The sequence below is a fragment of the Panthera uncia genome, chromosome D4 (genome assembly GCF_023721935.1).
Source record: "Panthera uncia isolate 11264 chromosome D4, Puncia_PCG_1.0, whole genome shotgun sequence".
NCBI classification, from domain to species: domain Eukaryota; kingdom Metazoa; phylum Chordata; class Mammalia; order Carnivora; family Felidae; genus Panthera; species Panthera uncia.
Genome location: NC_064807.1, coordinates 32,831,213 through 32,858,273, shown reverse-complemented (window position 1 = coordinate 32,858,273; position 27,061 = coordinate 32,831,213). Strand labels below are relative to the sequence as shown.

General features: G+C 36.1%; 1 long non-coding RNA gene across 1 annotated transcript; it reads left to right on the top strand.

The window, feature by feature from the left end:
• The first annotated feature begins 15,419 nt into the window (after window positions 1-15,419).
• Window positions 15,420-26,347, top strand: LOC125921415 (uncharacterized). Its single transcript, XR_007457460.1, has 5 exons — window positions 15,420-15,454; window positions 16,052-16,105; window positions 22,204-22,270; window positions 22,345-22,483; window positions 25,365-26,347. It is a non-coding gene; the product is annotated as an uncharacterized LOC125921415 (long non-coding RNA).
• The last annotated feature ends 714 nt before the right edge of the window (window positions 26,348-27,061 follow it).

Here is a 27,061-nt window from a genome sequence, read left to right as displayed (position 1 = left end):
GGGGAAAGAGAAACTGTCCAAAGGGAAATCGGCCAATATACTAGTTGCTCATAGGCTTTACTTCATTCATTTGGAACACTTGGAAAGGGTACAGAGTGCTTAATGAGGATCCATTAAAAGGAAAGCTACGTTGTTTAAACAGCCATCAGTTCTGCTAAGCCTGGTTCAGCAATTCAGAATTTGATAAGTAGATTTTTAGGTTTTGCCTCAAAAATAGATATTGCTTATGTTAAAATAAATAACCTACAGATAAAAGGCTTCACAGACATTTATTTCACATGGGCTTAGGCAGAGTTGTAGCTGCTAACTTGCTTTGACTACTGGTGAAGCTGGAAAATGTGAAAAGAAACATCAAGTCCTTCAAAATAAAGGAGAACAAAAATTGTGCATCATGTCTTTGGTTTGGTTTCAAAATATCCAAAAATAAATTGAACCTACCCTGGGCAAGTCACTGTTCAAGGAATGGTGAATGACAAAAGTGGATAAATACAGAATCCATGTCCTCAAAAAGATTACAACAGGCGAAATACATACATGGCAAGGTATATAAAATTATTCTACTAAAAAACATATGATAATGTATACCAAATATTTTCTACAAAGCTTGGCATAGAGTAGTAGCTCGACAAATTCCCTTTCCCCTGCCCATTATGTATCCCAAACAGAGTTTCACTTAGGATGTTTTTACCTTCAATTAGGCAGTTCTAACTAAGAAAAATTCACTATTTCTTTTAACAAGAAGTCTGGAGGGAAAGCAATTCTTTATATGGTGTATCGGTCAGCATCGAGACAGGATAATATAAATCATTGTAGATTTTTCAAGCAGAGAGACTCTAATGCAAGCAATTGGTCACCAAGGTGTTGGAAAGACTAGAGAAGCAAAAGGGTGACCTCTTGGGTGTTCTTGCAAATGAGCCTGCTGGAGCACCGCTCCTGCTGTTGGACCATTGTTGCTACTGCCAAGTCAGAAGCCAAAAGCTTGTGGTCCCCTTGGGTGTTTCTGGAATCCCCAGCCACCTTCATATGCCTGCTGTTGTTATAGAAAATAATAGTTGCCTGTAGTCTCCCTCTGCTCTAATGCTAAAACCAGAAACAGAAAGAATGACTTCTGTCTTCTTTCTTCCCTCCATCTAGTCTTTGCAAATGCCTTACCTTTGACAGAAGCTACCAAAAACCAGCTGGCAAGGAAGTCTGGGAAATTCTGTTTCCAGGTGCTTTTCCTCCAGCTATACAGAAAACAGCTCAGAAAAATTGGAATGGATGGGGTTATGTAACAGAAAATATCTGGTAGAGTGGGATAATTCAGCAGTTCAGTAACACCATGAAGGTCAAATATCTCTTTGCCTTTTCTCTCTCCATCCTCAGGGATTAATAGATTTTCCCTTAGGCTGGATTTCTTGAACACTTGAATGTGGAAGACAATATTCAAAGGCAATATCTTTTTCTTGTGCTCTTTTTTAACTAGTGAGATAAACTCACAGCTGACTTGTTCACCCATTTGATGGGCTAGAAAATGTAACAAGATCTTTCTTAAATTACCAACAATGGTTAAAAAATGAATGTCATACTTATCTAATCAATAACAATTATATAGCATCATAGTCTTTTGTGATAAAAGATTAATTTAGTAAATATAAATTTTTAAAATATACTACAACATGTTTGTAATCCTGTTTTGAATCTCTTCACTTTTAAAATTATTATACATTAGTATTATATCATCATATATGCAAAAAGTAGAGGTGCTCTGGCCTCTTTTAGACTCTGAGAAGCTCTGTGGGGAGGATGGACCAGCCCAGGGAGACTTCATGGAAAAACAGGACAATTGGGCATATCCCAGGCTACTTTGGCCAATAATGTGATTTAACCAGTAGAAACAGAATAAATCTACAAGTAGAGAACCAACCGGGCCAAATGAGTCTCTGGAAATCATGAAATACCTTTAATGATTTGGTTGTTCACCCTAAGTTCTGGCGTCATTTTGGCAAAATGAGTAAGAAAGAATCAGAGTGAGCTCTTTCATGCCAATAATGAATGCAGTGGAAATTGACTTCTTTCCATTCCAGCTGTAGCAGCAGGAGTAGGTTTTGCTGCCAACACAGAGCTCCATCACAGTTTAGAGTTGAAATACTGGTCAAATCAAAGGGCAAGGAGGCAACAGTTAGTGCAGACACTACATGTCAAATTGCCAATCTCATGCCCAAAGCTTTGCTCCCTGTGTCACAAACACCTCCTTGGAGACTGTTTATCTTCTTACAGCACTTCAATTAATGGACTATCCATCAACACTCAGTAATATTAACAACTATCATATGTACATTAATTTGTAAAGTGTTTTTTTTTTTCCTTTTACATGGTCTTATTTAATCCCTACAGCTATGCAGTGAGCTGACTTTTTACCTAGGCAGAAATCAAATTCAGAGATGTAACTTGGCTGACTTATATAAGCTGTGAGAATGAAGATTGAGGCTATTAAAAATCCAACACTGGATGGAGTTGGGTAAGATACAGTTCTGGCCCTAGGGATATTTATTTTGTAGCTGGGAAAATGAGGAATGCAGATAAAGAACATCTAGCAGGTTAAATGTGCTGTGTGAGCTGTATATTAGATAATATCATGTAGGTAAAAAAAAGAAATCACCATTATTTATTGGGGTGGTCAAGACTATTCATTTGTTCTTTTTCTAAGGTGAAGGTGAAAAAAAAATATCTTAGAGACCCTTCAGTGCTGACATATTAGGTTCTGATATCTGTCAACCCCTAGATGACACCAAGTGATTTCCCTGCATGGTCTGTCCCCAAGGGCAGAGTAAAGGGACGGGCCCAACTTTCCAAATCAGATATCAGTATATATATTGTGATATAAAATAAACCTTAAATCTCCTGGTAATTAAATTCATATATTCTTTTTCGTGATTACCATGAAGGAAAACTAAGGAAACTCATAGTAATTTAGTAACTCAAAAGAGAGTATAAAAAAAGCCACATAACAAATGCCATAAAAACACAGCCATTCAGAATCTAACTCTTAGAATCTTTCCTCTTTTGAATTGGGATGATCTTCTTCCTCACACATGCCACACATTATAGTGGAACTTCTATTTGTAGAAACCAATCACTTGATCAATTAAAGGAGCCTTTCAGAGGATGATTTCCGTTTTTTTTCCATCTTACAATTTATTGCTGAGGTTATAAGGCTTTTCTGTGTGGAACAAGCCCACACATTATCTCTTCCTTCTGGTACCAACTCCTACAATTTTGGTTTTATTTTTGAAATTATCTGTATAAAATGGAGTATCACACTAATTAGTCAAGCTTGTTTCAGTCACTGATAATTGGGTAACGAGCAGACATGAGTTCTTCACCCATAAATAAAATCTAATAAGACTATCCCAAAATGCCCTTGGAATGCTGAAGAACTGAATCACAATAGCTGACCAAACTAAAACCTATCTCAAGTATCTAACACTTTGGGGAAACCACCAACTTGTTTTTGGAAACATCGTTCCCTTAAGTATGTCTTTCTCAATGACTTCTCAGCCTGTCATGCAACCAAGACCCCATGCACTGCATCATCTTTTGTTCTAAAGGCATTTATCTGCAACTCTGATAGTTGCATGCATATAGCTTTAAAAATAAGACTCTACCAGCAGCACCAATGGAGAAGATAAGTGATGGAAAAATTTTAATGAAAGATCTTGCCATGTGTATAATAGTCTTTAGCAACAGCAATACAAGCCTACAAAGATGCTCTAATTATAATTGGAAGACACAGGTTTTCTAAATTCTCCTAAGTTGTGTCTTTTTTTTTTTAAAGTAACAACAGCAACAACAAAAACCTTATTGATTAAAAAACTTAAGGTAAGACATTTTGTAGTTGTATCAGAGCTTTGATTTCAGCATTGGTGGCAGTTTATGAAAGCACTTTAAGCTCTGTTTAAATGCTGTGGATTTGTGCTTTGAAAATAGCAAACTCGGGAATGATAGAACAATAAATGGCCATTACAGTAATTTTTTTTCTTTGCATATTTTAAAAGTGAATAAGAGAAGAAAATATTTAAATCTAATCTCATTTTGAGCAGAATTAACCCCCAAGGTATTTTTTTCCAGAGCCTTAGGTAAATCAGCTGACTCTGGACTTTTCCTGGTGCCCTGACGTTAAGGCCATCAGATGACTTATGAATTATTTCAAAGATTTCTGCACCAACAAAGTAAAATAGAAAAAGCACAGAACAATTGCATTAGCTGAAAGCTTATACTATTTATGTTGCTCCTGTACATTTTAGTAGTTCTTATTATATAAATTTAATTCTAGGATGGGAGGAAGAAGGCTGACAGAGACACCAAGAGGGTAATTGCACTATAAAAAGTGCCAGGTCAGAGAAGTCTCAGATTCTTTCTCAGTAGGAGACAGTGGTCAGTCTCCCAGTGTTAGAGAGTAGAATTGATGAAAGGCAAATAGACATGTCTTGCAAAGAGGCTCAGGATGGGCAAAAGGTTCCAGTAGGAATCATCACGGATTCCATTTCTCCTTCAGCTAATCCACTCAATCCACTACTTATGGACAAAATGTATGGCTTCAGGGAAGCAGTAGGGTCTTGATGTTCAAATTCACAGTGAAAATCATTCACTATAGAAACTGTTACCTCTTTCTTACACACTATAGTTATCTGGAATCAGTGTTAACAGCTGGCAAAAAATTATGAAAATGTTGATAATGTTTTCACTCAGTCAATACTGTTTCTATCCTTTTTTGTATTTACTGGAACCCAAAAAGGACACCGAGGCTGACAGAATTTCTAACTCATCTTGGAGTTCTTCCAGGTCTTTTGCTCTCCTCATTGCTAGTTACTTATATTTGTAGATAGGATAGGTATTTTTTGTCAAGTCCCTTCCTCTCTCATTTTTTGTCAGAATTCAATTTTTCAAAGACAATAAATGATAGTGAAATGTGGTTGTAATAAAATAATAATTGCTAAACAAGCTGACTCTGGCATTTTTTAAGAAACAAATTCTTGTGAATAGTTGTCCTATATTTGCAGGATGTCAAATAAAATGTAAATGCTATCTTTTATAATAAAAGATGACAGGGAAGGAAATTTAAGACAAACTGCCAATAAATATGGTGTGTAAAATTTAAGACTTAGTGATGTTATAATTCCACTCACACAAACGGTCAGCATTCTGTTGTTGGTGGATGGTCTAATTAGCTCTTTTGCTGCATTGTGTTAAGGGTGACCCATTCTCTTCAGTGAACTGGAAGTGTAGAAGGGTCTGAAGTTTCACTCTGAAGTCCTTTTTTCTCATATTTCCTATTTTATGGGTTCTTCTTTTACACTATTCTTTTTCCCATTTGTTTCCATTTTCTTTGCTTGGAACTTTGGTTGTCTCAAATTCCTGTATTTCCACTACATCGTGGACACTGGCTTTAATTAAGGGTTGGAGGTTCATCACAAAAACATGTTTTCATATAATGTATTTTTGTTGTTTTTAAGATCTCATCTAAACCTTCACTTCTTCAGAAAAGCCTTCTTAATCTCCTGATCTAGGTCAAAGCCCTATTGTCTGTATTATGTACCTTTTATTCATATCATTTTTCAAAATTATAACTTTACATTTATTTGGATATTTCCTTGTTTAATGACAAATTTCTGGATTAACCCTAAACTCAATGTATGAGCAAAGTGCCTGTCTATTTTTGTTTTCTACTGTATACTCAGTACCTAGTACATAGTCGGTGCTTGACAGATATTTGTTTAGTAAAGAATAAACTAGAAAAGCCTTGCTGTAGGTAACATTTGTTGTCTAAGAAGTATGCGGAGCATAGCAAGTCCAAAACTGAGATCTCCATCTTCCCTTCTACACTCTCTTCTGCAGTTTTCTTCATTTTGGCAAATGGCCACTCAGTTTTTCTTTTTCCTCAGGAACACATCCTTCATGTCATCTCCTACCACGTGTCCAATTCATCAGCAAAGGCAGTTAGTTGGCTCTATTGCAAAATTCTGTTCATCCAGAATTCAACCTCATTGCCCATGCCCATCTCTGGCTGGATTAGAGCAACGGCCTCCTAACTGGTCTCCTTTCTGGAACCTTTGCGTCTCTATATTTATCTTTCACATTGTGGAGGATCCTTTTGAAACAAATCAAGTCTTATTATTCTTCTCTCAAACCCTCAAATGTTTTCCCATGTCGCTCATAGTAAAAGTCCCTGTGGAAGCCTGCATGGCCCTACAGAGCCTGCTCCATGACAGCAGGTACTTTGTTCTGTTTTGTTCTCTGCTGTATCTGCAATGCAGAGTCAATGGCACAAAATAGATGCTCAATAAATATTTGTTGATGAACCTGTGCATCCACAAATCAGAGCTATATTATTTAAAACGTACTCTCTGACTCTTAAAGCAAAAAATATTACAACTCATGGGTTCCAGTGGATACATTTAGCCTTTAGTTAACCTTTACTCAGAGTGTTCAACACTTAACATGATGTTATTAACTTTTGTTCCAAGTCTTGCTCCTGAAAAACATGTGTAACAATACTCATATTGTAAAGTCAATCTTGACTTGTTAGGAAAATCATTACTGCAATCAATATTAGCTCAAAGAATCATTCAAAGGCATGCTGATGTCATAAGGCTGACTATTGTAATTGACTGAATTTATAATTAGAAAGAAAATTTTCCACTTGGTAATTCAGTCTATTATTATGTACTTGAATAAAGTACATAAACTTCTCAACTTTGTGGTGATTTTGTGACGTATTTCAGGTAGTAAGCATTTTGACAATCAGCATATCACTAAATCTATAATAGTTCTACACCAAATCATGTATCAATTTCATTACTGTCTGCCTCCTTAACCTGTTTGTGGCATTAAGATCTAGTGTTGAATAACTTAAAATTTTAGAGAAAAGGTAGGATAAGGGGAATGTGGTCACAGCAAACTTCTGAAAGCAATTCTAGATTTTTTTTCCTGGTTATATTAACATGTGCAAGAAAGTGACCATAGTACACTGAGAGACTAGTGATGACATTTCATATCATTTAATTGAATTTCTACCTGTATTAGATCCTAAGATCACTTTTTGGGATGATTATAATGATAAAATTGAAATTAGGGTGGTTAAAGGGGATGGGGAAACATGATGGATTATTAAAAGTTAGGCCTCTGGGGGGCGCCTGGGTGGCGCAGTCGGTTAAGCGTCCGGCTTCAGCCAGGTCACGATCTCGCGGTCTGTGAGTTCGAGCCCCGCGTCAGGCTCTGGGCTGATGGCTCGGAGCCTGGAGCCTGTTTCCGATTCTGTGTCTCCCTCTCTCTCTGCCCCTCCCCCGTTCATGCTCTGTCTCTCTCTGTCCCAAAAATAAATAAAAAAAAAAAAAAAACGTTGAAAAAAAAAAAAAAAGAAAAAAAAAAGTTAGGCCTCTGGATTGTTCATCCTTCCTCAAATCCATTAATTTCTATACTTCCAAGGTATCTAGGGATGTTTCAGAAAATTCAATTTTGTTCTCATGGCTGGGGTAGCTTCATCCTTTTATCAAGTAACATCTCACTCATTCAACAAATATTTATTAAACATCTATTTTGTGCTGAACATTGTTCATTCTAAGTTCTGAAAATGTGAATACTACTGCATCTGTTTCAATGTAGAGCCATTATATGTCATTCATAACTATGTCTAGGTGGAAGATTTTTCTCATGGAAAGACTGCACCATGCTTGCAGCAAGAATGAAGAGTTTGTTTTATCTGGGTGAAAAAAATCATAGTTAACATGGGACTTCTACAATTCGCACTTTCATCTGCTCCAGAAATTAGGAGGTTGAAAAGAAAGAATTTGAGGATAAACCTTTGTTGTAAATATATTTTGCTAGCATTAACATAATCATAATGTTATTGAATAAAATGAATTGTGATGTATTAAAAAATCAGGTCAAAAATTACATATGCAAAGCTTTTTTTACAGGCCATCTTAATGATTGATTGATTTCTAAATGATTTACTTGTTGTATATACAGCCAATCAGAGATTGGCAGTAAAATTATTAAAGCATAAATAAAAAGAAACAAAACAAAAAACAATGGATTGGTGTCTCTTTATTAAGTGACTTTTGCCATTTAGACATGGGAAAATATGTTGCAATAGATCAATAAATTTGTGTGCTGTTATTCAATATCACTGAATCCAATCCAAGAAAATCCAAGACTCTTCTTGAATTTCAATCCTTTTATCGAAACAGTTGTGGCAGGAAATTCAAAGAGATGTTATGCATCCAAGGGTAGGGGAGAAAGTCACTCTGAAACAAAGAATAAAAAAACAAATGGAACAAAAAAACGAGCAAATGAACAAAAAAGTAGAAGAAACGCTCAAGAAAGTTTTTCAACTACTGTTAAAAAAAACCCTCTATGAACCCTCTAAAATCTAGGGCTCATAGAAATGTACCACATCCATATTCAACACTTAGATAAGCACATTAGAACCTCAGGCATCCTTTAAAGACCCATATGTTTGGTGCAATTGCTCTAAACAAAGATAAATTTCCAAGGTCTGAAAATGTTTCCTTTCCTTTATCCCAGGAAGGAGGTTGCTCAAGCAGCAAGAACCTCTTTGGACAATGCTTCTTACCAACCTGGAGCCCACACTGCTCACCCATGGCAAACCACACACACATGAATGGAAACTACTACACGATAGAAGATTGACTCTAAAATAATAAAAATTACTTATCCTTAAAGAGGATTAAGCATATCCTCAAAGCAGAGAATTTGAGACAGCTGAAATTCTGTACATTTGTATGCACATCTAAGCAATAACAGTTAACCAAAATGCACACTATCAAAAACACATGGCTGAGCAACCTAGGAATTTCGCTGTTAGCTATGATGCTGCAGTGGGAACCTCATATTATATGTCACCCTGTCTTGATTCTGTTTATCTAAAGGCCTTCATCAAGCACTGAATAATTCCCCAGGAGAATGTCAGCTGTTTTCTTCTGGAAAAATAACGTCATGATGCATGATAATATGTTAGACTTAAATTTTTAAGATGTCCCCTCCCCCCTCAACACATACATGTCATAATGAATTTGAATTATTCTTCAAAGTAAATAGCTGAGTAAGTCATATTCTATGCAACATTCCTCTCACCAACCTGTCAACTAAATGAATTACAGTGAAATGAGTAACAGTGGGAACCTTCAAGGGAAAATCCTTCCATTCAGGAACTTAAAGGAATGAGTCTGAAAAATGGAAAAGGGCAGTTCCAACCCATTTTCTTCATCTGCAAGTTAACTGTAACTAACCATGGTAGTTAGCTAAACCTAAAGAAGAGTCAAGTTTAAACGCCTGTTGGGCTGGTAGCCCCTGTGGTGTGTGTGCCTGGGATGTTTTACTGAGGATATGGTTTTGTTGGTTGCAGGAAGAAGGGGAAATGGGGGCTTTGGAACTTGGAGTGATGGGAAAGATAGGGATCCAATAGGGGACATGATAGAATCCTTTTTCTCAGTCCTTGTGGACTGTGGAATTTTCCTTTCATATAAGCATTTGCTTCAAAGAAAGCAGGGTTTCAGCAAAAGCTGAAGAAGCCATCTCCATGAGGAAGAGAGACACTCAGCCTGCTTAGATAGCAGTAGGAAAGTGGAATTACTTCTTTTCTGTATAGAACATAACAGGAAACCATCCTAGGGTTCCAAAGGCAGGTGCTCCTGTGGCTTCTCCTCAGAGCATAAGGAATATATGATCATTTTGATTTGTAGTAACTGAAGTTTTCAGAGTCTTAGCCTGCCTTTCCAAGCCCTAGCTAGCTAAAGTGTTATTTCTGCACATTAATGAGGAGGCAGGAGTCTGCCCAGTGTATATTTGTTCCTTTCATGCACACGACCTCAACCAGAGGTCTTCTGGCTGCCAGCCATGGACACAGTTCACCATGAGTCAAGCACAAGTCTTTTAGCATGTTGGCAGAAAAGCAAGCTTGTGTTGCATTCCTGGCCGCAGAAATTTCTCCTAGTACGTATTTAAGTTTCCTTGATTTATTCCCCATATGGCCCATGTGGTTAACCACAGTTTTATTTTTCTTAATAGCAGTAAAGAGAAACTCATCATGACCCTTCTTCAGGCTCATCACTCTCTCGCTCAGACCTATAATTTATTAGGAACATCCTCTGTGGGGATGAATGGCTCTGGTCTTTGGTAATAAGATATGGAGCTTTTACACACTGTGAGCTGTGCTGCTTAGTGCCAGATAGCAGTTTTGGTAAGTCGTTGAGGGAAGTAAGAATCTGTCTCCTTTTCCGATCCACTGAACTCTCAAGGTAGGTGCCAGGCTAGGTTAAGAAGGGGCCAAGTCTTCTTCCTTTGCATAACCTCAGTTGTCTACAGGGCCTAAGAGAAAGAGAAGAGACATTTGAGCCAGATAGACTTGTTATTAAATTCAGGCCTGTGATTCTACTGCACTCTACTCAATCAGCCTCATTTTAGTCCCCAAGGAGACATTTGGCAATGTATGGAGGCATTTGTGATTGTCATGACTGGGAAGGTGCTTCTGGGAAGAGACCATCCTACAATGCACAGGAGGGCCTGCTTCCTCTTATTTCCTTGCAAAAAAGAACTATCTAGCCCAGAATGTTAGTAGCACTCACACTGAGAAATCTTACCCTAAATGTTTGATGCTGAGCAAGTTTCCTAACCTTATCTAAGGTGAAAGATAAATATTGGCCATATAAGGTTGCGATAGAGATTAAAATCAAAGAAACAAGGAATATAAACTAGCTGTGTTGGGTACAGAACTAAGGCAGTTCGTTTCCTCTTCTCTTTGGTATCCCAGAACCTATAAGCTCCCTATTTGCCATTAGCCTTTGCTCCCATCACAAGTCTGTTTCAACTTGGCCTAGGCTAAGTTATGTTGAGTTATTCTGAATTACTCTGAAGGAACAAACACTCCAAATTCTCTGGGTTTGTACTGAGCAAGGTTAGTTCGTTCCTCATTTCTGTCTGTCAGGGTTGCCTCTTTAATTAGGCTCAGGCTGAAGGAGCAGCCCATCTGGGACATTGTGATGTCCAGTGAAAAAAGAAAGTGATAAAAGGCATACACTAGCTTTAAAATTTTTCACACAGATGTGTTCTACATCACTATTTGAAATGCTTCCTACTCACCCATTGTTAAGGGAGGGATTCCCACTGTAAGATTATGGAAATGATTGAATATGTAACCCCTTACCCTGGACAGATAAAATCAACAGCAGTTTATTGGTCACTTATACCCACTGCCCAGGGGAATAGGACACTGCACATAATGCAGAGTCACATGAGAGTTGCACTCAGGAACACACTGGGCAAGCACGGGCTATGGCAGGCACACTTTGTCATGTCTAGGGGATGAGACGCCCCTGGTTCCCACAGGAGAATATCATTGATTTGCTTGAATATTTATGTATTTGGCATTCCATAATTAATGAATTAAGTAATTTCATAATTGGCTTGTTTGAATAATTTCTGGCAAAGAATTGAAACCTGCTACAAAAAGGACTGCCCTTGACCCCTTTGATAAGAAGGATTATTTGGCTAAGGGATCCTATTTGAGGATGCAGGGGGAAAAGGAGCTTATGATTAGGCCATTTGGAGCCCTCTTGATTTTTAAAGATACCAAGACAGAACATAATATTAAGCCTTAATTTTAGGCTTTAAACCACAATCACTTCTGCTTGAATTTCCTTGGCCCACATAAGTTACATGGAAAATTGAATCAAGTGACAGAAAGTAACTTAAAATCATCTGTCATTTTAAAATGATTCCAGTGGATTCCACACTTCCATTTCTGTTCATACACACTTTTGTTGAATGTGATTCTATCTAAACATTATCATCTACAACAATGATGGAATCAGATCTAACAGGCTTAAAGTGGGACACAGGGCATCCCACTATCTCCCCATCTACTGTCATCTGCTTTACCAAAGAAAACACTGAAGACCAGAGAGTGGGTAGTGACTTGACAAGTTTAACAGTAGATTCACATCTTCTGGTGGGAACATGTATTTCTAAGCTGAAAGTAACAAATTCCATGGTGAAAAAATATATATAGAAAAAAATGAGGCCTGTTATTCTAAAAGTATGCATATAGGACAAAGGAGGCAAAAGAACAGTGAGAATGGTAGTGAAAGAGAATATGGGAATAATTATGGAGATTAGAGAAAAGAAAGCAGAAAAGCAGGCGGGAGGATGCAAGACCAATTCAGATGTGTACTATGCTGATAATTTTCAACCTCTCTGTCCAACCAAAGCCCTGAGCTTCAGATTTGTGAATCCAACTGCCTGGAGTAACATCTGGCTTGAAGCCTGATGATAACTTGATCTTATAAGTCCAAAACAGAACTCTGGGTTCCTCACCCTCCTCACCCTGCTTCTCCTTAGTTTTTCTGAGCTCACCAGTAATACCATCTACCCAGTTTCTCAAGCCAAATACGTAGTTGTTGGTGACTCTCCTCTCTCCTTTCACCTCCATAGCCAATCCATTAGCAACATCTATTGGGCCACCTTATAATTATATGCAGAATTTGAGCTCTTTTCACCAAGTTTGCAACCTCTACCATGTCCTGGAACACTGCAATGGTCTCTTGTCTGATCTCTGTGCTTTTACTTTTGTATACCTTAATCCATTTTCTTCACAGCAGCCTGAGCAATCTCTATATAACATAAATCAAATCATACCACCTCTCTGACTAAAGTTCCCCAGTAATTTTCCATCAGTCCATAGAATAAAGTCCAAACTCCATCATGACCTCCAAGGCCCACTTTGTTCAGCTCCAGCCTATTTCTCATAGCTTATATCCTATCACTAGGCACCTAATTCATTCAGCTGATATGTCTTCAGTCATACTGATCTTCTTGGCATTCCTAGGACATATCAAAATTGTATTTCTGTATACGCTCATAGTACAGACTTTTATGAGACCTTACCCTTCATAACCTTCCCCTTTTTACCCTTCCCTTTCTTTCCTTATCATTATCCATTCATTCAATTAATATTTATTCCAGTTATAAAAATATAACAGGTACTGTTTTCTTATCTGAAATGTCTCCTCCTCAGAAAAGCCTTCCCTGAATCTTGCCATCATTCCTATAGTTTTTATCTCCATATTCTGCTTTATTATTATTAATATTAATATTATTATTATTATTATGGAAGTTACCACTACTTAAAATTATATCTTTTTTTTTTTTTTTACTTTTTATTGTATCTTTACTACAATGTAAGCTTCTCAAACTGTAAAATATGTTGTAGGGGCATAAAAAATTTGAATTTTGAGCAACTTACCATTGAGGAAGAGAATAATTTCAATATTTTAATTATGCTTACATATGCCACTATAACAAGATAAAAAGTGTATGTTTGGAATGTCAGAAAATGATGCAGTGTTGTGGACTATTAGGGAGCAGGGGGCAACAATCAATTTACTGAATTAGAAAACTTATTACTTGCCATACTTTACTTCCTTCATAAGCAATAAAAGGAATAAGCTAATCAAAACTTAAGGAACTATAAGAACACTGCGATATTTCTTCAACATCCATAGACCAGTAGCTAAAGAAGGGTGGTTTACTTTTTGGTCCTCAGAACTAGCTATAAATCAGAATTTTTTATTTTTTATTTTTTTTATTTTTTTGAATGTTTATTTATTTTTGAGACAGAGAGAGACAGAGCATGAACGGGGGAGGGTCAGAGAGAGAGGGAGACACAGAATCCTAAACAAGCTCCAGGCTCTGATCTGTCAGCACAGAGCCCAACGCGCGGCTCGAACTCACAGACCACGAGGTCATGACGTGAGCCAAAGTCAGACGCTCAACCGACTGAGCCACCCAGGCGCCCCTAAGTCAGAATTTTTTGAGGGTGATTTTTACATATGCATGTTAATCACCCAAATTCCTCGAAATTCTGACTCTAAGGCTGTGGTGGAGACTAGGAATATGAATGTTTTATTGAACCTCCCCAAGGTATTCTGATGGTAAACCTCACTTGGAAGAAAACCTTTGAGCAAGTAACTTACCTGTACTAGTTTTTACTAGACTAAGCAGGTATTTGAATAAACTGGCCAAAATTGGTTGATTATGGTTTGAGCTTAGATATTAATGATTTATACCTTCATTGTTTTCCACATAGCAACATAAGGAATCTTGAATTCAGAACTGTAGAGAATCACTAGGTTATGTAGGATCCATGAAGGCAAAGTGAAATCCTTGGTTATCTATCTTGTAAATGTTTGTCTTTTTCCAGAATAATTTTATAAGCAAAAAACAAAAGCAAAAAACCCCAAAACAAAAAGCAAAACAAACAAACAAGAACAACAAAAACATAAAGGAGCAGCTTCCCATGATTGAACATGCTGCACTAGTGAACTAGTGAATTGTGGAAAACTGGGCACTAACACCCACCTTCCCCTTTCCCATCACAGAAAACTGATTCTTTAGGTATAGTCTGTCCTTGATCAGTATCTACTAACTTTGAAACATCAGTTCACTTGATTATACTCTGAGATGTGTCAGCAACAATTGCTGTGAGCAAATGCATCTAATGGGTTTAAGCATTAAACCCAAGCAAATGAAATAGGACAAAGTTCTCATACTAGTATTCCTTTTCTAATTGGGAGTTTATTCTCCACTGGGAGGGAGTAAAAATGCAAAATAAAATTCCCTAGGCTACAGTGTGTGAGCTTTTGTTGTCCTGGACTCTTTCATGCCCCAGTGACATTTCCTGATTATATTCACAGGGCACAAGTGATTTTGAACTCACAGTACATTTGGGAAGTAAACCTAATGGGCATGCAAACAGCCAATTGCAGTGTCAGGAAAACTAACTCAGTACATTTCCAATCTTTAAAACTCAAGTTTTCTCAACTATGGATTGGCACAGAAGTAGCAGGATTTGAGTTTTATGGGACTTGGATGAAAAGTTTGTATTACTGCAAAATGGAAAGAAATATTTTTCTTAGGTTACCTAGATATTTTATTTGAAGCCAGATTATTCCCAGTTCTAAAGCTGTGTTATAAATCCAGATTATGGCCATGAGGTACGTGCCATGGTGGGAGTGGGGTGTGAGAATTTAATTGTAATAGTTCTCCTTGACAATGCATTGATGTCTTAAGCCATCAGCATTAGCTGACCAGCTGAACAAGTTTGGATAGGCCTGCTAGTCAATCTGAAATGCAAATACTGCCACAGTCTTCTTTTCTGTGAATTCATTTTAGTTGGGAAGAAGCATTGCTAGAAGCTGGAAGCTCTCCTGCTTATTTGTAATGTATGTAAATACTTTAAAAATCATTCCTCAGTTCAGAAGGCAGCAGATGAAAACCATCCCTATGATTTCTTATCTAGTCCTAGGCATGAAACAATGGGAATTGTTTCCCTCCTCATTCTATGTTCCTTTTTGGAATTCCATCACTCACCTCAACAGGATTCCTTGGGACAAGAGTAAGTTTCCCAAAGAAAATTCAGGTGGCTTCATCTCACTGTTGATTTTGATAGGCCAAAACATGAGACTCATTTTTTGTGCTACTATATAATTAATAAAAGGCACAGTAAAACAATTGACAGAAAATATGAATACATACATGAAATAACAAAAGACATCCTTTCATAGAATAAACACAAATGAACTGTTGATAGGAGAACATTAGAAGTGACAGAAAATCTCAGGCAAAATAAAGCCCCTTAGCTACTGTATCAATTACTGGGAACTGAAATAGAAGAAATGGATCAGAACAGGCTGAAAAATAACTATAATACAAGGTAGCAAATGGCATAAAAAATAGCCATAAAGTACTAGAGGTATTCAGAGATGAGAAAGTTCCTACTCTTGCCTTGGAGGCTTCCTGAAAGAGTTAACATTTAAGAAAAATTTGAGGTATAGCTAAGACTTGGCTATGTGGAATTGAGGGTTGGTAAAGATGTTTCAAGGTAAGGGATAGCATGACCAAAGGTATAAAATGAAGTAAGTGGAGAGAATGTATAAAGAATAGTAAATAATAATTCCTTTCTTTTTTCTTGGTTTTCATTTTGGTCTTGGAGAATAAATGGAGCCAACTTGATACCAGAGTGAGCCTGGAGTTTGGGGCCACAGAAGTGAGTCTGTAGCCTGATCCCATGGGGTCAGCCTGGAGGTTGGGTCTGTGAGGGCTAACCTGAAGACTGAGGTTACAGGGTACTGGCTTGGCACTGGGGTAGATCAAGAGCCTTGGTCCATGTAAACCAGTCTAGAGTCTAGATCTATGGGGTGCTGGCCTGGCATTTGAGTGGCCCAGGATCCTATGTTCACAGGAGCCTCCTGGGACTGTGAGAGCTGATGTGGGTGTAGTGCTGGGTCTGTGATGAAGTTGGTGCTTACCTGATGCACCTTTCCCCATGGACAGGGTGTCTTTCTCTTCACTGGACTGCCTGGGTTTGGGGGAGGAGCGATGGAGATAATGTGAAACTTTTTTTCCTACCCTCTTTCCTATGTCTTTTCTTAGTTCTATCCTCCTACCATGTGCTTTAATCCTTCACCTGGAATCTTTACCCCTTGTGAAGGTTTTTCATTTGTCTGTTTGTTTTCTTTTCTTTTTTCCTTTGGCATGTGGATAGTTGTTCATATTGCTGTTTCTGGGAAGGGATACATGCCAGAAATTTCTACACTGCTGTCTTGCTCAAACATTTTTAATTTTGATGGCATCCAATCATTGGTTTCTTTCTCTTGCACTTTTAATGTTCTAAGAAGGCTTTGCCTTACCTAGATTTGTGAAGACTCACTCTGTGTTTTTTTTTTTTTTCTAAGAGTTTTATAGTTTTAGGCCTTGGTAGGTCTGTGATCCATTTTAAGTTAATTTTTGTGTGTGGTAAGGTCCAATTGCATTCTTTTGCATATGGATATCCAGTTGTTCAGAACCATTTGTTGGAAAGACTTTTTTTTAATTTAATAATCTTGGCAGCATTTTTTAAATCAATTGACCACAAGCAGTTATATATTTGGACTCCAAATTCTATCCAATTTATCTAAATGTCTATCTTTATGCTAATGCCACTATGTCTTTATTACTGCAGCTTTGTAGTAAATTTTAAAATTGAGAAATGTGATTCTACTTTGTTTCTTATAAAGATTGTTTGGCCATTCTTGGTCCCTTTAATTTTATTTTTTTAATTTTAGAGAGAGGGAGAGCATGCATGAATGGGGGAGAGGGACAGAGGGAGAGAGAGAAAGAGAGAGAATCAGCATGGAACCCGATGCAAGACTTGATCCCACAACCCTGGGAGCATGACTTGAGCCAAAATCAAGAGTCTAATGCTCAACAAACTGAGCCACCCAGGCACCCTGGTCCCTTGCATTTAAATATAAATTTATGATCATCTTGTTGATTTCTATAAAAAGTCATGCTAGGATCACACTGAAATGGTAGATAAAATTGAGGAATATTTCTATCTTAACAATATTAAATCTTCTAATCCATGAACATGAGATGCCTTTCCATTTATTTAATCTTTTTTTATTTTATTAACAATATTTTATAATTTTCAGAGTTCAGGCTTTATGCTTTTATGTTTTATACCTTTATATATTATAAATGAAATTATTTTCTTAATTTTACTTTCAGAAATTTATTGCCATTGTATAGAAATACAATTGATTTTTGTATATTGCTCTTACATTGTGCAAACTTGCCAAACTTGTGTATTAGTTGTAATAGTTTTTTTAGTGGATTCCTTAGGATTTTTTATATAAAAAATCATGTTATCTGTGAATAGAGATAGCTTTGCTTCATTTCCAATCTGGATGCCTTTTATATCCTTTTTATGCCTTCCTGCACTGGCTAGAACTTGCAGTACAATATTTAATAGAAGTGGCAAGAGTATCTTGCTCATAATCTTAAGAGGAAAACATTAATTTCTTACCATTAAATGCAATGTTAACCGTGAGTTTCTTTTTCCTAGATGCCCTTTATTAGATTGAGGAAGTTCTACCACGTATTGTTTTTATAACAAAAATTACTTGAAAAATAAATACACAAATGAATAAATACTTGATAAATAGAATTGAATTTCATGGCTTCATCCTCAAAGCAGATCTTGAGTATGGTATCAACCTTAACCTAAAAAAAAAAAAAAAAAAAAAAGGAATCAATTGAATTCAGTCTTTTGAGAAGTTGAAAACTTTAAGGCTTCCATTTCACCCAATTTTTTATGTTTCTTTCAAGCGAGTCTGTTACCTCTTATATTCCTCTGTTATCCTGATCTTCATTCTGGCTGTAATAATTTTTAACAATATAATCTTGTCTCTAATGATGACTCTAATGCTAATGCCTAGCAGTTTCCTCCACATCATTCATTATTGAAGTCTGATAAGCTCCAGGTGAAGAAACAGGGCAGCTTCTTTTGAAAGGAGTAGTAGCTATTAATGAGGCTTAGCCATTTCAGGAAATGATGAAGACTTGATCAAACAAAAACCCCAAGGAGACTATCCTCCAGTAGTTTCTTACAGCTCCCACTAACAATGAGAGTTCAATTAATAGAAAAGTTACACTGATGGACAACATTGAAACATCAGGCTGCTCATTGCAAATGAATCTTATTGTTAAAAATACATCTACTTTTATAAAGGGTGGGTGCTTGAAGCACTGCTACATCACAACATTGCTCAAGGGCAATTTGCTTATCTATCTCTCCAACTATCCACACACATTATAATACAATACTATAGTATACTACAATACAAATATAATAACATATATTTGCCATATATATATGTATGTATATGCCAAATACATATTTATACTTGCCAAGTGTGTATATATATATATACATATATATACATATACATATATATGATATATATACATATATATATGTATATATATCATATATATATATATTTGCCCTCCAGGCCCTCTAGACCCTGTCACTCATATTTTTTTTTCCATAGTTCCACTAATTTATCTACTCAATGAAAAGAAGCCACCACTTTTTGTACATCAAATCTATTTGAAATGAAAAGATGCGAACATTTTGCGAAGTTTACTGGGATATGCTGAAGGACAGAACCCAACTGAAATGTTTTCGCAATGGGAGTTTGGAATGAGGGTAGGGGATATCTATCTAGTATTAAATTATTTTTTCTTTTTAAATTAAATATAGAGCTTTGTGAGAAAACTCTACAAAATCATAAAATATGTTTTCTCACTTTCTAGATTTTTAAGTTGATGTAGAGTGAAACTGTAAATGATTTTTAGGGAATTACATTTGAGGTTTGGACCAATAAAATGGAAATCATGATTGTCAGGATAGGCATTTTAGCAGATAACAAATTTCACCTTTTTATTGTTGTTGTTGTTCTAGCCAAGATTAGCAATAACACCTAGTCAAAGAGCTTATTTCCAAGCAATACTCATGTAACTTTCCAATATTAGATTATACAGAAAGAAAAATAGTTTTGAAAAATTGGAATTTTCTCTGCGAATAACAACAAAACTCTTTTTTTTTTTTTTTTTTGGTAAATGTCTAGAAAATCCCCAACTAACATCATAAGAAAAAAGTAGCTAGAAGATTTTTGAACATAAATGTCCAAGAGTTGAGGTGGTAGCAATCTTAATTTATATTTGATACAAGTATACACATCTGTGGTTCTAATGTTATGTATGTCTAATGTGGGCCCAATTAGCAAAACAAAAAAGTCTGTCTTCAAAGTGGATTAGAATATTTTTTTAAAGGTAGGAACAGGGGTTCCTAAACAAGTTACCCTTGGATAGAATTTAGAGGGCTTATAAATTGGATAATAAAATCAGTATATTATTATTTCACTAACTGTAACTAAAATTAAGTATTTTCTTCAGTTATGAATTGAAGGTAATAATCCACATAAGTATTAACAAAAACTGTGGCCATGATAAAATAGGAAATGTTGATTTTTTATATCACTTAATATTTGCAGATATCTTGAAATATTTTTATTTAGTACTTTGAAATTATAGTAGCTATGTGACTTGGCAACAAGTCTTTCACAAAAAACCATTGATGAAGAAGCACGTGTAATATACACCACAAATTTAGTTTTTTAAACATATTTTGATAACTATTGCAATATAATATTTGTGATTACATGCTTTTTAAAAAATAATTTAAAAATATTTATCTTAAAGTGGTCTGTTGGTATTAACCAGACTGCCAAGGGTCTTTAGAACACACATAAGAACTACTGATGTATAGGGAAATGAGGCTGTTTATGTATGCTCCTTGTCTGGACAAAAGGAATCTGCCATATACTCCTCTTTAGATTACCTAGCATACATCTACCTGGCCTTCTTTTCTTTTTGCATCTCTCTGTTGATAGTTACAGGTAATAGTAGACAGTTAATTGAGGATCAAGATCTTGGATCTATTTGAATCAGAGATGTTTTCACATTTGCAAGGAACAGAAAATTAACCCCAGCTTAAACAGAACAAAAATGAATAGCTCACATTGCAAACCTTGAGATAGAATAGCATCAGAAGGGAGGTGTGAAAACTTGGTCTCTGCTTCTCCAACACCTTAGCTCTTCCTTCATTTCTATGTGTACTTCAACCTCAGGCTGACAGCAAGCGGGCTCCAGTGATTCTGGCCATTGTGTGCAGATACTACAATGTCCAGGGCAAGTAGAAAAGAAGTGTCTTCCTCCATGTTTACTACTTAAAAGCAAGAACATATTTCTGAGGCCCTCTCGTAATGGTCTCCTTCATGTCTCATTGACCAAGAATAGATCATTTTTCTATTTCTAAACCAATCATTGACAAGGTGACTCTGATCCCATGATTGGCTTTTGAGAGCTGAATGGATATTGTAAGCTCAATCTCTAAGACCTACTAGGTGCTCATCTCACTCAATCTCTTTTTACTAGAGACAGCCACTATGATTTTAATTTCAAATGAATAAAATGCAGTGCTTTTATGAGGGTGACAAGTAACAATAAAAATTTAACAGATAAAACAGGATGTTGCAAATCTAAAATATTTACACAACTTCCTTCTCCATTGCACTCAATTCACTTATCTTTGGGCAAATACCTTAGTCATTAAAATCTCTAGCCTCTAGATGAGAATGTTTTCACATTCTGAAAACAGGCTGAATTCCTCTGAAAACAATGCCAGGCCTCTTGTTCTCACTTGGCAGACAAATTTTGCTGACAGAGGAGCTTTCCAAATAAGCCAGGTCAAATCTAAGACTCATCATGCATATTGGGTCAGAATTCTCAGTTTTCAATACCATGGAGTGTCTCCAGTTTTCGTATACTTTATATAAGTATAATAAATATCTCAGCACTATTAAGGGTGAAAAGAAGTATCCAGATTTAATAGACATATCTGAGATGTAGCTGAAAAGCATTTGAAAATTTAAATTTGAGAATAAAAACCAGGATTTTAATGAAGTCCTATCCCATCATGGACTCCAAACCTCTTCACTCAGAAAGCAAAGTTTGAAAATTAATGAGAAATATGGTTTACTATGCATAGCTACCTGCATACTTCAATAAAAAAGATAAGAGGTGTGTTTTTAGGAATAAATTAGAGAAACCTCTGTTTTAAAGAAAAGTAAATAGAATGGACACATGAGAAAACATAGAATCAGACAAACAAAAGAAAAATCTCTAATATTTCAACTTAAAATGCATCATCAAATCCATCAGGTTATTAATATGCAGCTAGCATGATAACCAGGCATCAGTATTAAATATGATTATGATTTTTATTCATTCTAAGGTCATTGGTATCAATCTCTCAATAAATCAAGTCAAATTTAGTATATATCAAAGAGCATGATTAATAGTAAGGAGCTACTATCAACTAATAAAAGCCTCCAAATTTCGGTTTGAGACAATCTGAGACTAAGAAAATCCAATGAGAAGAATATTATTTGAAAGATATTTTTAACCTGATGGGAAAAAAGCAGTGAACTAAAATTATACCATCTATTACAATATTTCAAATTCAAACATTCCAGTTCCTTTTGAAAGAAGGGAACTAGAAATGTAACCATCTCTTTAAAGAATGGAAAGCATGAGATACTTTAATCCTTCTATGTCACTTAGTCTCCACTTGAACCTGGAGAGAAGGCAGAACATAGAGCCTTTAAGAAATTCTGTGGTGGTTTGGGGAAGGTGAAGGCAAAGGACTATGATGTGAGGAATCAGGAACTCCTTAAAGCAATATTGGCTTTTTTCTAGAAATGATGCCCACAGCATGCAGGGACATCATGGTAGCTGCACTGAGGGGAAGAAAAACAGAGCCCAGGTAAGACAAAGATAGTTGATGTGCTTCAACACATGGGCTTTCTATCCTTCATTTACATCCTTTTTTTATGACAGCAAAGGTCCAGAAGCCACCCAGGAACCCCAGGCCCTAAAAGCTGTCCTTTTTGACTGAGACTATTTGAAATACACACATCTGAGATGTTTCTACTTTATTCAGAGGGCTAATTTTACCTGGCAAAACAAATTCATGAAGGTAATATAGTAGTTTAAACTTCTATCTGTTGCAAAACTTTTGAGCCATAGATTTCAATACTTCCTTGATCAAATGATATGGTTAATAATGGAACTATATAGAAAACCAGAGGGAGTGCTGTTTTTGAGCATGAAAGAATTCTTTACAACAAGGAACAGCAAGGTAAGGTACATTCTTCCAGGGTGTTGTTCAACATGCTCATTGGGAAGAAAATGTAAATGTTCTAATTTATATTTTTATTTATGTTATCCTTTTATATTCGTTTCATAGTGCATAATTTATAGGGTGAATTTAAGATTTATAAATAAATACATTTGCATATATTGTGGTTACATGTGCTATGTTTTGGGAGATTTTTTGTTTTACTTTCCTGATGATGTGCATTATTCCATTCAAACCTTGCCATTTTGATAGCTTACCTATAGTATCTCAATGAGAAAATTTTCCCATTCTAATCCAATTGCTCTGGAGGCCCTGGGCCTTGCTGTTTCTGTTCCATTTCAGTAAATGCTTAAGGTCTCAGGCATGTGGTTATAAAAGTTGTTTTCCTTTTTGCATATAATGAACACATGGATGATTGAACTAAGATATCTCCATTTTTCATGAGTTTTCAGTCCAGTAATATTGATCTCTATGACATCTTGCAAGTTACATGTTGAGCAATGGTGAAGTGGTTGTTTTTTAGAAGCATTGCCTATGAATACTTGGTGCATTTCCTCTTTATTATTATTATTTTCTTGCCTGCTCACTTAAAAACATCAGCTTGAAGTGATAGTATTCCCCTGGTAAAGAATCCTTATCCTGTCTTAGCCTAGGAAATATAGTTAAAACCATTCACAGAACTTCAATATTGTAAAACATACATTTAACCATTTTTAGAAAAATTCCAGAGTCAAATTATAAAAGTGTAGCATAGAGATGAATGGAATCCAATTTCTAAAGGACAAAATATATCCTGACAAAGCAACAGGAAAGCTCACTGACTATTCAAAATAGAACACATAGGAATACTAAAAGGGTTATCAAATTCAAATTCTTGTACTGCCGGTATAAATAATTTTTTTTATTTTTTTAAATATTTTTATAATATTTTTTAAAAAAATATTGATTTTTTAAAAAAAATATTGATGAGAGGATTAGGATAAATTTAAAAAGAGAAAAGACTGATCTGGGTCATAGTCTTAGTGTTCATCTGGACACTAAGGACATGAGCTCAAAATCCACCTTTCAAATTAGGCTTATAGAGAGAAAAAGAAAAGATAAAGCCTTCTTCTTTGCACTCCTTTTAGTGACAGAGAATGGAGTAAACAGTGTGAGGAGAGAGGGGGGAAATCAGCCTGCTACAAAGATTTTCCCCTTTATTTAAAGATAATTGTTGGGGGATCCCTTTACATATGGTCTTTTTATATTCTTAGCATCTGAGGAAATTCAGCTTGGGTTCCTCCCTACCTCCAGTTTCAAGATATTACATAAGTGTAGAAAATCTATAAATGTTACTAAAATTGGTATGACCTGGGGCCACAGGCTTGAGCTTCAAATATGATCACAGCGTAGTTTTTTTTCCAATGATTAAAATGCAGGCTGATGAATGTATGCCACTCACAAATTTAAATTTTAAAAATTCACCTGCGTATAGTTATCCAAAGAAAAATATAAGGATATTAACTTACATAGCATTGTCAGGCAGCTGGTGATTGTTTTAGCAGAGTGATAAAGGTTTCTTATATTCCCTTTTCTACTCTTGTGTATGTTTTACATTTTTCATAGTAATATGCTTTCTTATTTTTTTAATGTTTTTATTCTGAAGGAGAGAAAGAGAGAGCACCCACATGCTCACGTGAGCTGGGGAGGGACAAAGGGAGAGAGAGAAAAGAATCTTAAACAGACTCCATGTTCAGCATGAAGCCCAATGTGGGGCTTGATCCTACAACCCTGGATCATGACTTGAGCCAAAATCAGGAGTCAGACATTCAATTGAGTGAGTCACCCAGGTGCCCCTACAATAATGTTTTTTTTTTAATATTAAATCTCAGGGGCAGTTCCGTGAGTTATTACACTCAATAAGCTGTGCTCCAGAAGAGGCATCAGTTATTCCTTTAGTGAGTTTCACTTCCTGTCTGTTCTCAGAGTGAGAGCATCTCCTTACATGAAGAGCAAATATAGGATACTATGGGATGTGTTTCTCATGCAATATGGATGCCAAATGAAGCCAACATCTTCACGTGACACTCAAGTAAAGACACTCCAGTTAGTTCCAATGCTGGAGATAATTCCGCACATACCCAAGTACTGAAGGAAAAAGGAATAGGAGAGGGTTTCAAGGTGGGATTCTTCAAAAAGATTTTCAAGGGAATTTAACTATAGGTAAGACCACAAATTCCTTTTGGTGAAGCACCATTCCCTGCACGTCCATGCCAATTATCCATAACATGCTTGGTGTCATTCTTCCAGAAGCCCAAGAGGTTAAGAATCTCATTAATCTCTATTATTATTAGTCTGGCCACATAATGCCCCCACAATGTCACTTTTAAAAACTTATTCTGGACAGTCCACAGCTATTGTTTCCAGGATCCTAAGGGTCTTCAACCCTCTTTTTCTTCCAAGTAATTCAAATCCCTTCTTCCCAAGAAATTCCCTCACTCTAATTGAATCTTGTAACCACTAGCAGTACTTTTGAGCCTGTCTTGTTTATTGATGGTTGAAGAAAAGGAAGAGAATTGAAAGGATGGGAGGACACCAGATCTGTGCTTTATAGTTTTCAGAGTCTGAAAACAATCTCCTGTTTCTTTCCTGGAGCAAAGCCTTAGGACTGAAATAACTAATGAGGCTCCAGGGTTCATTTGAATTAAGAGTAAACAAAATTATTCTTTAATCTCTGCAGTGAACCCAGCCATTTCAAATCCAAATTGGCTTCAACTATTAAGAGGAGACAAATGGAACAACAGAATCAGAGAAGCAGACTTAGGGTCATCGAATGTGGCTCCCCAAGGATGTAGCCTGAAGATGACTAAGAGCTTCTGGGAGGTAGAGAGGCTTGTCCTAAAAATCCATGACCAAAATACTAATATTTGTGTGTAAACAGTCCATTCTAATTCAGTTCAAGACATTATTTAATGTTGTACCTAAAAGAAGCCAAGATGTGAAGGAGGAACAGATTTCAGCACATAATGGGATTGGACATACCCTTTGTAGCTTGTTTATTTTATTTCCATGGGCATCCTTCTCCTTGCTAAGTTATTTTGACTACTGAGATATCTTGGGTTGATACTTATGATGAATTTCTTTAGAACCAGTTTTCATCTTGATGAAATGTATGCCTGTTTTTGTCTACACAGACCTATTTTAAAATCCCAAAACATCTGTCACTTACTAGGTGTCATCTTAATTTATTACTTAACCCCTCTTTATTGTTAAAACAGAGACTAACATACATACACCAAAGTTTGCTAGCAGGCTTAATTTGAAGAATACTTGTGAAGGGATTTAACTCATAGCACTCAGGAAATCTTCCCCATCCTACCTTTAACACTTTAATTTGTAAGCATCAGAATCTATCCTCCAGCCTCACCTCAATTTCCTTAAATTTTTAAAATGTAATTTGAAAAATGAGAGGTCTTATATCAATACAGTTTTATTACAGGAAAAATTACTAGGAGACCTAGCTGGGCCTAAAGAAAATAAATCCATGGGGTAAAAGAAACATGGGCTTTTTTCTCTGGATCCAAAACAACCAGGCAGTTGGGTTAATTTAACCATACATTAAATCAAGTCAATAAAAAAATCATTAGCCAAGGAGTTTGTTGAGTGGTTGTTTGGAGTCATCTCATCAAAAGAATTCCAAGCAGAAGGGTTTGTGTGTGTGTGTGTGTGTGTGTGTGAATATCGCACCTTTATCTTTTCGCTTCTCTTTCTATACTCTGTTCTCTTGTGTTTTGGGAGGAGGGGGAGTGTGAAAATTGTAAAATAATATAAGCTCATTGTAACACAAATAAGCAAAGTAAAAATATATAAAGTCAAAAATAAAATCTCCATCTTACTCAGGCATACTCCTTAGAAGAGTCATAGTAATATTGTGGTGTGTTTCCTACAATACTTTGTACACATCTTTTAAATCTATTTTTTAACTTAGCAACATGTTTTGATCATCTTTTCAAGTCAATGTGTAAAGAACTACCTCATCCATTTTAACTGCAATGAGTACTACATTTTAAATGTACCCTGAAATATTTAACCAGTCTCCTGATTGATGGACATTACCTTACTCTTCTTGATGAAGTTCTACCAAATCACTCATTCTACGGGCTTCTGTGTCAGAAGAAAAGTAGGAATATTCCTGCCAAGAGAACATCACTGGGTCTCTGGGAACTAGGAGGCTCCATTGACACATTATACACCTAAAAAAGTGAAAAGTCTCACTGGACAATGTGAGATCCGCAAGGTGCATTTTTATGGGCTAACCAACATTACCACGTGCTTGATAATTGTTGGAAACATCTCAAAATTCTGTTAAATTTACTATATATTATCTTTAGCTCTCAAATGTGTTTGTAATCTGGCTCCTGCTCTGTCTCAGTTTTC